This window comes from Falco rusticolus, chromosome 10, assembly GCF_015220075.1.
Source record: "Falco rusticolus isolate bFalRus1 chromosome 10, bFalRus1.pri, whole genome shotgun sequence".
In the NCBI taxonomy this organism is placed as follows: Eukaryota; Metazoa; Chordata; class Aves; order Falconiformes; family Falconidae; genus Falco; species Falco rusticolus.
This window is the reverse complement of record NC_051196.1, coordinates 1,538,931-1,551,843: the sequence shown is the minus strand read 5'-3', so window position 1 is coordinate 1,551,843 and position 12,913 is coordinate 1,538,931. Positions and strand designations below refer to the sequence as shown.

The window sequence follows — 12,913 nt, the reverse complement described above, 5'->3', positions numbered from 1 at the left end:
ATATTCCTGGAGACTGCTGCTGTTGACCTTGTGTTATACCCAGGATGGGAATAGCCAAAGCTTCCCAGCAGAATAAACCTTGCCCAATGTTGAGACTGTCTTCTCCATAGTTGAGTGAAGAGGTTAAAGTTTTATTTTTCTTCTTAATTCTGTCCCTCCAGCAGGAAGACTCCCACCCACCTCCCGGATAAAAAGGAAGTTCAAATCTTCTATACTTCAAGGGCCCAGCCTCACCCAGCCATCGATGTGGGCGCTGTTGGGAATTAGCAGCACTGCATGTGTTAACCGGTGGGGCGCGAGCCGTGACCCAGCACCCGCTGCAGAGAATGCTGGAAAACTTCTCAGCTGGTTGCAGTTAGCCCCGGGGGGGGCAAACCTCAAATTCAATCACAATTTAAAATGATAGTTCTTGCCTGCACTCAATGCTCGTTAATGCACGTTGTAACATTGTTTCTTTCCTGGGGAAAGAACCATTTCCTGGGATGTGACAGAAATTAATTCTGTGTGCGGTTGCAGTACTCATTCATTCATCCTGCTCATCATGTGCAGCTGAAGGGTGCTACGTTTCTGTGGCGTAGGAGGACATGCCTTCTCAAGCACATTGCTCACCCTACCTTTCTTTCTCTGCACAAGCCCATGTGCAGCAATCACTTATCTGCTGAGAATCCTGCACCAGCTTGCTGTCAGCAATGTCAGCTTAGACCAAAACTTATTTTATCAAAACTTTTATTAAAAGGCTGCTTTTCAGTAGTTTTTAACTTTGCCAAACCAGATGCTCACTTCAAGATGAAGTTATTTTCCAAGGGAAGGCTGCAGCAAACCTGCAGTCATTGCAGTCATTGGATGTGCAAGGAATAATGTGTAGCTTACCCTATAGATAAGACCATGCCTATGCATGAAATCCTTCCCCTAGATACAAAACTTTGTTATCAAGCCTTTAAAACCCCATTCTTTGGAGTATTTCTCAGCATATCCTACCTCTGATGGCTCAATTTGCAGCATTACTGTTCTAAGGAAATAAACACTCATTCATTTTCAAGCTATACTCAGTATAGGAAGAAGGAGTAGAAGAAAGGGCTGTACAAGTTTTCTTTCTCAAGGAGTGGTTTCCACCAAAGCAACTTGGCATGTGAAAGCTCCTCGTGAAGGAGAGAATCAAACATAGGAAAGGAAACCAGGAAAAACAGGGCAGGGGGCAAGAGGTTACTTCATGTGCAATAAATAAAAACTCCCCTAATCTTTGGTCTCGTGAAAAGGTCGATAGTGTTGGTACCAAATAACTCCTTGCAGCGGGAAGACCGGACAGCAGCGAGGCTGCTGGGGCCAGTGGGTGCCTCTCAGCTGAAATGAACGGAAAGAATGAGGCTGCCAAAACAGTGAGACACTGAACGGGGGTTGAGTGGAAGGCTTGGAAATGGATGGTGTTAATGGCCTTCAAAAATGTTATGACAGACCTGACCAAGTGTGAGGTGGAGCTTGCAGCAACTCGTGTAGTCAGCGATGGCATCGGTGGTATGACTCATGTCTCATCACTGCTCTGGAAGAGCTCTGGCACCTCATTTGCTCCTGGTTCTCTTGATGCACCTTGGGTTCACAACATCACAGAGTAGCTGAGGTTGAAACGCATCTCATGAGATCACATACTCCAACTCCCCAGCTCAAGCAGGGTCAGCTAGAGCAGGTCCAAAACCCTGGCCAGTTGGGGTTTGAGTATCTCCAAGAATGGAGACTCCATAGCCTCTCTGGGCAATCTGTGCCAGTGTACAACCACCCTCACAGCTAAATATATATATATATATATTTCTTTAAAAAAAATATTTATTTTTTTTTTTTAATGTTTAAACAGAACTTCCTTTCTTTCAGCTGGTGACCATGGCCTCTCATCTTGCCACTGGACATCACTGGGAAGGGTCTGTCTCTATCCTTCCTCTCCCTATCAGGTATTTATACATAGTGATAAGATACCCCCTGAGCCCTCTCTTCTCCAGGCTGAGCAGTCCCAGCTCTCGGCCCCTCCTCGTATGATAGATGCTGCAATCCCTTAATTGTCTTTGGGGCTCTTTGCTGAACTCGTTCAAGTACATCCGTGTTTTGTACTAGGGCATCCAGACCTGGACCCAGCTCTCCAGTGTTGGACCACCTCCCTCAACCTGCTGGCAATGCTTTTCGTAATACAGCCCCCAGAATGCTCTTGGCATCTTTGCCATGAGACCACATTGCTGGTTCACGGTCAGCTTGTTGTGCACCAGTACTTACGCTCCCTTTCTGCAGAGCTGCTTTCCAGCTAGCTGGTCAGCCCCGATTCATACTGGTGTCTGAGGTTATTCCTCTCCACATGCAGGACATCAGTTTTCCCTGTAAACATTCTGAGATTCCTGTTGAGTCATACCTCCAGCCTCCTGAAGTCCCTCTGAATGGCACCACAGCCATCTGCTCTAGCAACCAGTCCTCCCATTTTTGTATCACCTGAAAACTTGTGAGGAGGGTCCTCAGTCCCATCATCCAGGTCATTATTGCAGACATTAAACAGTGCTGGCCCCAGTATCAAGCCCTGGGGTGCACCCCTGTAGTGACCAGCCTCCAAATGGGCTTCGTGCCACTGATCACAACCCTTTGATCCCAGCCGTTCAGCCAGGTTTCAAGCCACCGCACTGTCCATTTATGTCATCCATACCTCATCAGTCTGTCTGTAAGGATGTTATAGGAGACAGTGTCAAAAGCCCTGTTTGAAATGGCATAAACAACATCCCCTGTGCACCCCCCACCCACTGAGGCACTTGTCTCGTTGCAGAAGGCTATCATGATGGCCAGGCATGATTTCAGCATATCAAATTCACCAGAGTGTGAGGTTTGAGAAACTGGAGAAAGGGAACCGCACCTCATCTCCCTCCGGCCTTGGTTTTCATAATAGCTGGAGGGAAACTGGTGTTTTAGCTTTTGTTGTAACTAAGAATGCCTGTCTTCCTTCTGGGGAGTTAAGAAAGGCGGAATTTACTGTAAAAGCTTAGTTATGTGTGCTAGAATTTTAGTCTCTGCTTTGGCATGGACTTAGAAAAATAATAATCACTTAAAAATAAACCTAGCTATTGTATTTAACCTTGGCCCGTGCAGCCAGTGATATTTTGTGAGACGTTCCAGCTATCCACAGATTCTTTTCACCGAAGCTTCCCTTCAGGAAACAAAATAAATTAATGATACAAACAGGAAGCAGCTGTCTTTTCCTAAATAATAATTAAAATGGGGTCCCCTTAGCGAAGTGGGGAATAAAGGGAAGGGAAAAGACCTGAAATATTGTCGGTGTAATTGTGACCAGCCTTCAGAGGACAGGCCTGGAACAGTGACAACCTGTGGGGCTGGGAGGCCTCACTTTCTTACGAGCCATTTTTGGATTTAAAAAATGGAGAAGGCTCTGTGCAAGGGGCAGATGGGCAAGACAAAGGAACACTGCTCTCAGGGCAAGCAAGAAGCAAGCTCTCTTCCTTTGGTAGTATGCACATGGAAAGAAACATTAATCATCGTAATCATTGATGCTGTTGTTCAGCGGCTTTCATCTCCTATCAGCAATCACTAGGAAATTCCAGGGTGTTCCTGATGGGGTTTTTTTGTTTTGTTGTGGTTGGTTGGTGGTTGTTTTTTTTCTTGTCTTTGTCCTAGACTGTTGACTTGACACAGTTCCTTGAAATTCTACTTCAAGAAGGAAGAAGGATAAGACAGCTGGAAACTCTCAGCTCCTTCCAGCCGGCTGGAGGAGGAGGTGGTGGCAGTGAGTGTGGTGCCACGCAGGGCTCCTGCTGCAAGCCCAGGGCTTGGGCTGCTTAGGGCTTCCTGAGGTGGAGGGACCTTCCCCTGTGGGTTTAGCAGCTGAACCTGTGGGTGACCACAAAAACATACTGCTCAGAGGTGAGGAAACCAGGGGAGACAAGGGCCAGCAAAAGCCACAAGCAGCACAAGAGCTAGGACTCTTTTATCTTTTAAGATGATTGGGTGAAGCAGTAAGCTGCTACAGCATGGCAGTGCTCTGGGGAAGGTGCATTTCTTAACAGCATGAAATAACACTTTATTAAAAATTAAGTTTGAATTTGCTCCATCTCAGGAGATACCGTCAGTATGTAACCATACAACACGGCCCTGAGAGAAGGCTCAGGATGCACCCTCAGCTGGTACTCTGCCATTTGCTTGGGTGGGTGGCACTGGGTGACTGGTGATGCTGATCATAACAGGAGTGGCTTAATGGAAGTTTTTATGACTGCACCCAGAGAACCAATGCAGAAAAAACTGTGCCATAATCCCATGGGTTAGCCAGTGTCACCTCCCAAAATACAGAAAGGCTGGGATAAACAAAGTTTGTGGGTTTACTTGTAAGACTTCAGGACTCTACTTGGCAGTAAAAAAGTCTTCTGTCCACTCCCAACCACATTACTAAGTACCTGAATGTGGCAGGGATTTGCAGCTGAGAAAGGAGATGGCAGAAAAATTGGTGACAAGGATTATAACTCCTTCCACTATTTGAAGGTATGGTCAAGCTATTGTAGATACCAGTTTCTGTATCGTTTGAGGTACGGAAACCCCAGAAAGATCTCATGCTCTAGATTGCTGTCCATGAATCAGAGTTGGCACCAGTTTTGACTTAAAATTTTCTACAATTTGTTACTTTTATGATGGGAAGGCAATAAAGAATCTGGAATTGAAGAAGATTTTGATATGGTCCCTTTACTCTGCACTCTGTGATCCTATTATCTATACAACCTTTCTTCCATCTTTTTCTTATTATATCTCATCCTAAACGCTCGAGTTGGTATCCTCTGAGCAAAGCCAGCAGTAATGCACTTGCATTTTTAACTGGGCACAGCCATCTCCTGCTAGTCCTGTGTCTGTAACGCTAAAGGGACGGAGCTAATCTCATGGTAAAACTGCAAATGCTTCTTTTAGCAGCACAGAGTTTAAAAGTGTAAGAAAGTTCAGTCAGAACTGTCCGAGACACTTAGCAGCCTTCACCAGGTCACACGGAAAAATTTTCCATGGAAAAGTTTATCTTGAGTTACCTTCAGATAAAGGTGGTGTATTCACAGTCACCATGGAAATTCCCAGCCATGTCCCCTCTGTAAGAGGGAAGCCTGTTACAGGTCTCTGAAGGAAAACATAACATTTCACCGTGAGGATTTTGCGATTCCTTTCTGGAAGTACTGTTTTGTCCCTGGCTTTATTCGCCTGATCTCTCCCAGGACCTCTGCTGCAGTACCCATTAGCAGATAAGATGTTGAGTTTGCATCTTTCCTGCCATGAGGCACGCTGGAAGAATGACATGAGCCAGGGGGTTCTCCTTCAGATGCTCAGAAGGAAGCCAGGAGAGCTGATGTGTTCTGGGCAAGCACAGCTATTAAGACAGAAAACATCAAGAACAACAAAAGAAGGAGCTGATATTTATGCAGTGGTACATTAATGCCTCCATGGGTCCCAAGAAGCCAAGCAGATGGCAGTGTGGACATCACCTTTGGCTTTGCATGCACTTGCACATGATCAGTGGGGTTGCTTGTATGGTAAACCTAAAATTTTGTAGAAATTTTGGAGAAAAAAAGCATTTAATCAATGTTTAGACTCACCAGGCACACACACACAAAGGATTAAAAGGGAGACGTATGTCATTCGAGACCTCTTGGCTCCCGACAGTACACATGCCCTCATTTCTAGTTCAAACTAAATTAATCCATTAAGGTACAGGAAACCTAATTTCACATCTGATTCTTCTCGGGCAGACGCTGGAATACCAAAAAAGGCAGCTAGGTCTTTATCACAATGTACAATTCAAGGGAAGTGAGAGGTATTATTCATGTGGGTGTGACCTGCTGGCCATGCTGATTCACTCTTCCACTCCAAAGCCCTCCCTGTCCTTCCGAAGCCTTGCAGCACTCGGGCCGCCTTTACAAGGGGCCTTATTTGGTGAAGAGGGCTACATATTTTGGCCGACCCTCTTTCCTCCCCGCTACAAGTTATTGTTGTGGAAATGGCTCACAGAGGGGTATTTTTTTTTCCTTAAGGATCAGGCTCCCCACGGCTAAGAATAGCTTCTTCTGTTATGTGAGCAGCAGCAAAAAGTAAGAAGAGTATCAACAATGTGAATGTCACCGGAGGCAAAAATCCCACTCCACCCGTCGCGACAGCAGTCCACTTTTGGAGATCTCCGGGTGGTGCTTGGCTAATTTTGAAGCTTCCTCAGTGGGGATCCACAGTTGGTGTGACAAAAGGGATAGCAAAGCTAGGGCAGTCATTCTGTATCAAGTAATTTGTGCAGTACTGCAAACATGCTGATAATCAGACATCATCAACCTCAGCAAGTTTTAAACTGCGACAGAGCTAGGTGTTTTGTTTCCACAACAGATGGCTTGCTATGAAGCCCCCAAAATCTTGAACTGATGTGTTTATCTCAGAGATAGCTCTTGCTGTAGCCACATAGGCTTTGCTCTCCAACTGTTGGGAGAGTAAACGGGATCGATGGGCTCCAGGTATACACCTTTTCTCCTTTTTTGCCTTTGTTTTTTTTTTCTTTTTCCCAGACCATTTTTTTTCTCAATTCCCCTTCAGGGGTCACTGCCATCCTGATCACTCTCGATTTGCAGCAGTCTCAAAATCATAGTGAGAGACCCGGGACAGGAGACCTCAAAGGAGCAGCTGGGAAGATGTGAAGGGAAGGCTAACGAGGCCACTCGGTTGTTATTCAAAGACTCATCTTTCAAATACTATTTTTCAGGGAAGAGAGGGGTGAGAAAGGCTTTCAATGTTATTGCTACAAATAAACCCTTTAAAACACATCCCAAGTAGGATGAATAAAGCCCCAGAGCAGTTCATCTGAGCTATGTGCTGTCTCGGCAGCTTCAGCATTTTTTAACAGAGGTGCCAGTAAGGACTCAGCTTCCACAGCCAAACTTGGAACCAAGTTGGCAAACTGGTGGCCAGAACAGAATTCTCACTTACTGCAAACAGCTGCGTTCACAACAGCTTCGGCGTGGTTTGCTGAGGTGGGAACAAATGGGACAGCAAGGAGGCACGAGGGGTAGCAGTGTCAATATTATTGCCAAACACCCGATAATGTCACACCCTGAGAGTGATGGGCTGCTCAGGGATGATGTGTATGGCAGGCTTCACAAAGCTTCAGTTGTTCCACAGATTTTTCTACCAGCAGACAGGATCGTACGCTGCGTGGTCAACTGCGACCAGGGTAAAGGTGTGTTGTGCCTGAGCTGCGGTGAATGTGGAATGAGTGAGGATGCTTGAAGATGGTGACCTTTGGGGAGTAACCATGCAAGAACAGGATAAAGCCGCCCCTTGTGAATATGAAGGTTACAGTTCCACTTGGTCAGACCAAAGGTCTGTCTAACCTAACATCCGGACCCCAACAGAGCCCATGAGTGCAAGCCTAGGGAGAAGTAAGAACAAGGGAAAACATACACAATACTTCCCCTTAGTGTTCTCCCAGCCTCCAACTATTTTCAGCTCAGGAACTTCCTGAGCCAGACACAGTTTCTATGTTTTTAGTAACTCTCAGTGGATTTCTCTTCCGTGAACTCTCCTTGAATCCATATAAACGTCTCATATCCACAACATCCTTTGGTAAGAAGATCCATAGATCTGCTACCTGTTGCATGAAGAGCCACCTCCTCCTGTTTGTTTTTCAGCCCTGCTCCTCCTAGCTCCATGTAATGCTGCCTGGTCTTGTACAGGAAGAGACAGCAAAGCCTACCCCATCCATGCTCCCATGCTGCTCACAAGCTCAGGAACGTCTTTCAGATATCTCCTAGTCGTTACTATTCCAAACTGAAGATACCTGTTTCAGTTGGTACGGAAACTAAGCCGTAAGGTGGAACTTGTGAAGGACTTGTGCTATTTTTATGTACAGCCTCACTTGCCCTCAGACTCCAAAGAGTCTTGTTGAGTCCTGCAGTTGTGAATGAAAGCCTCCAGCTTGCTCAGAGCTTGAGTTCCAGCTCTAATGCTGCAAGCGTCACGCGTTGGCAGAGCTATGGGGATATAAATGATAGCCTGAACTCAAATCCCAGGGAGGAACAGTTCCTAACCATGCCGTATGCGTGCACAAGCCGTTCCTGGAAGCCTCTTTGCACTTCCATCCTCCCTTACACCTCCCCAACTTTGCCAGTAAGCCATACTCCCAGCTTCACTTCCAGGGGTCTTGTGAGGTTATTCATGTCTATGAGCTGCACTTTGCAGACAAACTCGTGGCGTTTCTGGCAGTGACCAGCAGCTTAGCCTTTTCTCTCATTGTGCTGGCACGTAAAGCTGTTATGAGTGCCCAGGAAAACCAAAAGCCTGCCACCTGCATCAACGCTGCTGAGTACCTACCGAAGGCATAGCGTGCTCCCTGCTCTGTGTGTGTGTGTCACAGTGACCTCTGAGCACGCCATCTAAAATAATCCCATGTATGGAACCAGGAATAGAAAGAAAGGAAGGATGCATTTTATGTAAATGCAGTCAGAAAGTCTGCAAGACAACTTGCTTGAAGTGGTTCGAAAGATGAAGAAATATGACTCACTTCCGAAGGGAACTGTTTTTGCTGGGCTGGGCTGAAGGTAGCATTGTGTCTTAGGCAAGTGCATGGCTGCTGTTAGGGCTTTGCTGCTATCTGTGTGGATGGGCTGGGTGTCCAGTAAACTGTATGCTGGCCATGCAGGGCAGGTGTGCTTCACAAGCGTGGAGGGAACTCCGCCTCGGTGCAGAAGAGGATGCACCTGTTCGTCTGCAGTGTGGATTTACACATAGCCTTTGCAACCAGTGTCACTAACCCAAGGATGCTTACCATGGTCTCAACAGGAAAAAGTCTCCAAGGCACCTTTGTCCCGGCAAGTAGGAACCTCCTGCCTGGTTCAGAGCAGTGGTGTGTTTAATTAAATGCTCAGCTTCCCACAAAGCTTGTGGTAATGCTGCAGAGGACGAGGTAAAAGTGCTCAGCGTGGGCAGCCATGCCCTAGCAAGCTGCCAGCAGAAGTCTCCTCTGCCCCCCCCGGCCTATCAGCACTCAGCTCCTCGGAAGCATGAGGGTTTAGCGATGTTTATCAACACTTCCCCTGTGAAACGCAGCTATGTGTACCCTTATTCATCACAGAGCATTCTTTTCCCAGTGTTTTTCTTTCACTAACTCCTTGTAGCAACAAGAAATTTCACTGAATTAAACTGTGGGTGTTGACGACATTGGGCGGCGTTTTATTTCATACCATCTTTTCTCTCCATGCGTCATTGCCTGCCAAGACCAGGGCAGCTGTTGCATGTAGGTTAGCTGAGAGAGGGTGCACCTCACGTGCAGCCCCACGGCGTGCCCCAGCCCCACCGCGCCAAGGGGACAGCAGTGGCAGGTCCCTCCCCATCAGCCAGGCATGCAGCTTGGGTAGCATCGCCCTCCTGGAAGTGTGCCGTGGCCCAGGTGTGCTCCTGAGCGGGACACAGCTATTGTTCATGGCAGGTTGCATTGCAGCAGCACAGACTGAATTTTCCAAAGCCCTGCTCCCATCCGCATCCATTGAGGACAGGAATGCAAGTTCACCCGGAAACCACCTTTCCCTTTTAAGTGAGCGCATTTCTGAGCGGGTTTGGTATTTCCCATCTCTAGACACCACTTTTTTTCCACTGACTCTGCGGGCAGCGCCAGGAGTTTCAGCAAGAGCCTAAATCTGTCAGTGCACCAGGAAGCGCAGGAAGCCAAACACCGAAACTTCCCATCCCGGTTTCAGCAGAGGGGTCAGACCCGTCTCTGCCCTGTGGAGCCACAACCAATTCACCGTCATCCCTTCGCTGCCGGGACAGGAAGGCGCTGGCAGACGGGCTCCATCCCTGGCACCCCAAGCCCCCAGCGGGGATGCCCGCCCCAGCACGGGTGCAGCAGCCCCCTGGGCGCTGGCTCCCTGCGGCTGAGGGCTTTTCCTTTCCCTCTGCCACGTCTTCCTCTGAAGACGACGGGTGAGGCGGGCTCGCTCACACATGCCGGGGCTGGTGGCAGGGTGGCACAAAGCCTGCATTGTGCGCGCTCACCGCCCGGAGAGGCGATCTAATTGTCTTCCCCAGCTCAGAGCAACAATTTGCTGGCAGCCAGGCTTGTGTCATTATATAACTGGAGATAGTCCGACTTGTAAACAGATCTCCAGAACATGTCTCTCTTCCCTTATTTTGGAGAAACAATAAGCTCGGGGCTGGATGAGACCTTGACGCTGTTTGCAAGGGTACAAATGGAGCCTTTGCAGGGAGGGATTTGTCCAGGGCATCACCTCTGCGGTGACAGTGGGAAGTCAGGAGGGGAATCCCAGGAAAGGTGAGGGCTTTAACAACAAGCCTGGAGACTGGCAGGCCTCCTTCAGCTGCACCTCATGCTCTGCAGCCGGCTTTCCTCAGGCTGAGACAGGAGCTGCATACAGAAGACTTTGCAGCAATAAGCCTGGAGGACCTTCGAGGGTTAAAGAGGAGGAATTTGATTTCCATGCTTGCTTTCCCTCCTCCCCCTGCCCAGCCCTAACCCATGCTAACCAGCTGGTGAGAGAAAGGCAAAAGCCATCCTCCTCTACTTCCATCCCTGGGGGAGCACATCTCCATGCATGACTTCCAGACTCATGAGGGATGCCCAAAGGCATCTTCTCCCAACACTGCCAGAGTTGCAGCTGAAGGCACCGTGTTGTCATCGTCATTTGTGCTCCTCAGGCTTTCCTCTGCACTGGGGCTTGTATCCTCCTTGGGAAAGAAAAGAAACTACTCTCCCTTTCTGAGTTTCATCTTTCTATGCTTCTGCACGTGATAACATCAACAGACAAGAATTCTATTCTGGAAAACTGTTTCTCATTGACCACAGGGGACAACTGAATCTTCATGTTAACTTCAGTGCTGGACTTCCCAGGCAGCCGTTTGCTGCCGGAGCCTGAAACAAGGAGCGAGGATGGCACATCAAAAAGATAAATTAATTCTTGGGCTGGAATTTCTCTCTGATTTTTCTGTGTAAAGACCAAAGAGGTTGAGACGAAAGGGGTGCTAGAGCCTGGTCAGAGCCTGCCTGAAGACAGGTGTTTGCAGTGCTGCCTTCACTGCATAAGGACTGAACCTGACCAACCCAGCACCAGAAACAGGCTGTTTACCTTGCTTAGGTCCTCCCCTTAGCACACCTCCCCTCTACTCTCAGAGCCAAGCCTGCCTTTTCCATTTCTGTCTTCTGTTTCACTTTCCCTGGGCCTCCAAAGCTCTGGACATCACATCCCTCCCCCGGAAAGAGGATAGAAAAATACTGGGAGGTTGCTGCTCTATTATAACTTGGCAGCTGCTAGCTCTGTGCGTCCATCTTCCTCCACTCCTCTCTCCCCCACTGTTAGATTTGATTTCATAAATAAATACCCTGCATATTGACGTCAGTGTAGGCCTTGAGAAATAATACTCCTGCCGCTTTCCTCGCTAAGCATGGGGAACGGAGGGGAGCGGGAGGAGGAACAGAAGCAACAACGTCTTGGAAGATGAAGTCTTAATATTCTCTTAATTGCCTCCCTCCCTTTGCAGCTATGCCCCAGCTGTGAAGAAAACAAAGATTACCATTATCGGTGTGCCCTTCTGGCTTGAGACAGGAAAATCAAGCGTCTAGAATTCCTGTTCCTGGTGGGGTGGGGTTTTTTCAGTGAGGGAGGGTGATGCGGAGATACTCTGTCCTAGACGTTGGAGGCGTACTCTTAGAGGTCCCTGTGCTGCTCACCTGGAACTCAAGAAAATTTTACCTAAAATGCTGGCAGAGCTTGGGTTAGTACCTTGTTGAAATGAAAGAGACAGCTCCTCCATCCAGGGAGAGAAGGCAAAAGACAGGGCTGTCATTAGAACAGGTGCCATCACGTCTGGCTTCATCTGGTCATTAGGAGATGTTTTCTAGCCACCAGAAGTGGTAAGACAGCCTTGGCCTGCCAGTAGAGGCAATGAGACAAGAAATCTGGATGCTTTGGGGAAGATCTCTATTAATAAACTATTTACATTTTTTTTATAATGTTTGTTTGGGATAACAAGCTTTATATCAAGGGCCCTGGGTCTTGACTGCCTTCCTAAATCAGTTCCTTTCGAGTTTGACATAGCTGAGGCATGTGGTCTTGCACAGGAGCATGGCCTTCATCTAAACAGACCGGTGGGAGGACAAGGAGGCACTTTTCCCATGGAAAAGCAGGGAAATACTTTGCTTTACATTGTAGTAATTGATATTATTTCATCTCACTGCCCTATAATCATGAGCTATGCTCTTTCTACAGCTGGCCAACAAAGCAGCACAAACACATCCCTGAAACAGGTGAGAGCTTTGAAAAACCAGTACAAACTGAATTTCTCTCTAGTCATTTTGAAAAGCGAGGGGTGTGTTTTATTGCTGGTGAAAGGGTGCGAGTTCTGCACTGATCTCTGTGGCTGCTACCTGTGAATTACTCAGATATTTGAATAGTGTCTTTTTTCCATCCAAAACTGTGGTCTGCTTAATCCCTTCTGGCCAGTGCTGTCCTTTGGACAACGCCCACGGAGATGGATGCTCTACCTGGGTGCTCACCTCCAGTCACTGCTGCGGGCTGAGCTTGTCCTAGAAACCCAAACCCAGAGCTGCGAGCAGCCAGCTCGAGACCAGCCCACTTTGAGTGTCAACTTCAACCTCCCATGCTGACTGAGCCAAAAACCACCCTAGTTCAGAGATTTCCTGCCCGGAGGCTATTGCTGGTGGCTGAGCCAGTGCCCGGCAGGTTGGAAACCTCAGTCTAGTGTAGGCAGATACAAGGAGAAGGCAGGGAAAGAGGTTCTCGCAGGGCGCTCTGCAAACGCTGACATGATTTTAATGAGCAAGTGCATTCCCTGGGATGTGCGCCGCTGGAAGCGCAGCAGTGAAGCGGGCTGAGACTCCTGCCAAGACCCGTGCCTTTCC

The 12,913-nt window shown here is 48.0% G+C and overlaps 1 long non-coding RNA gene across 1 annotated transcript in view; it reads left to right on the top strand.

Moving 5' to 3' along the window:
• The window catches only part of LOC119154263, a 119,875-nt gene extending 108,274 nt beyond the window's left edge, over positions 1-11,601 (top strand). The window contains exons 13-14 of the long non-coding RNA XR_005106414.1: positions 1,864-1,940; positions 6,036-11,601. This is a non-coding gene — a long non-coding RNA (uncharacterized LOC119154263). The remainder of the gene's footprint in view (positions 1-1,863; positions 1,941-6,035) is intronic.
• The last annotated feature ends 1,312 nt before the right edge of the window (positions 11,602-12,913 follow it).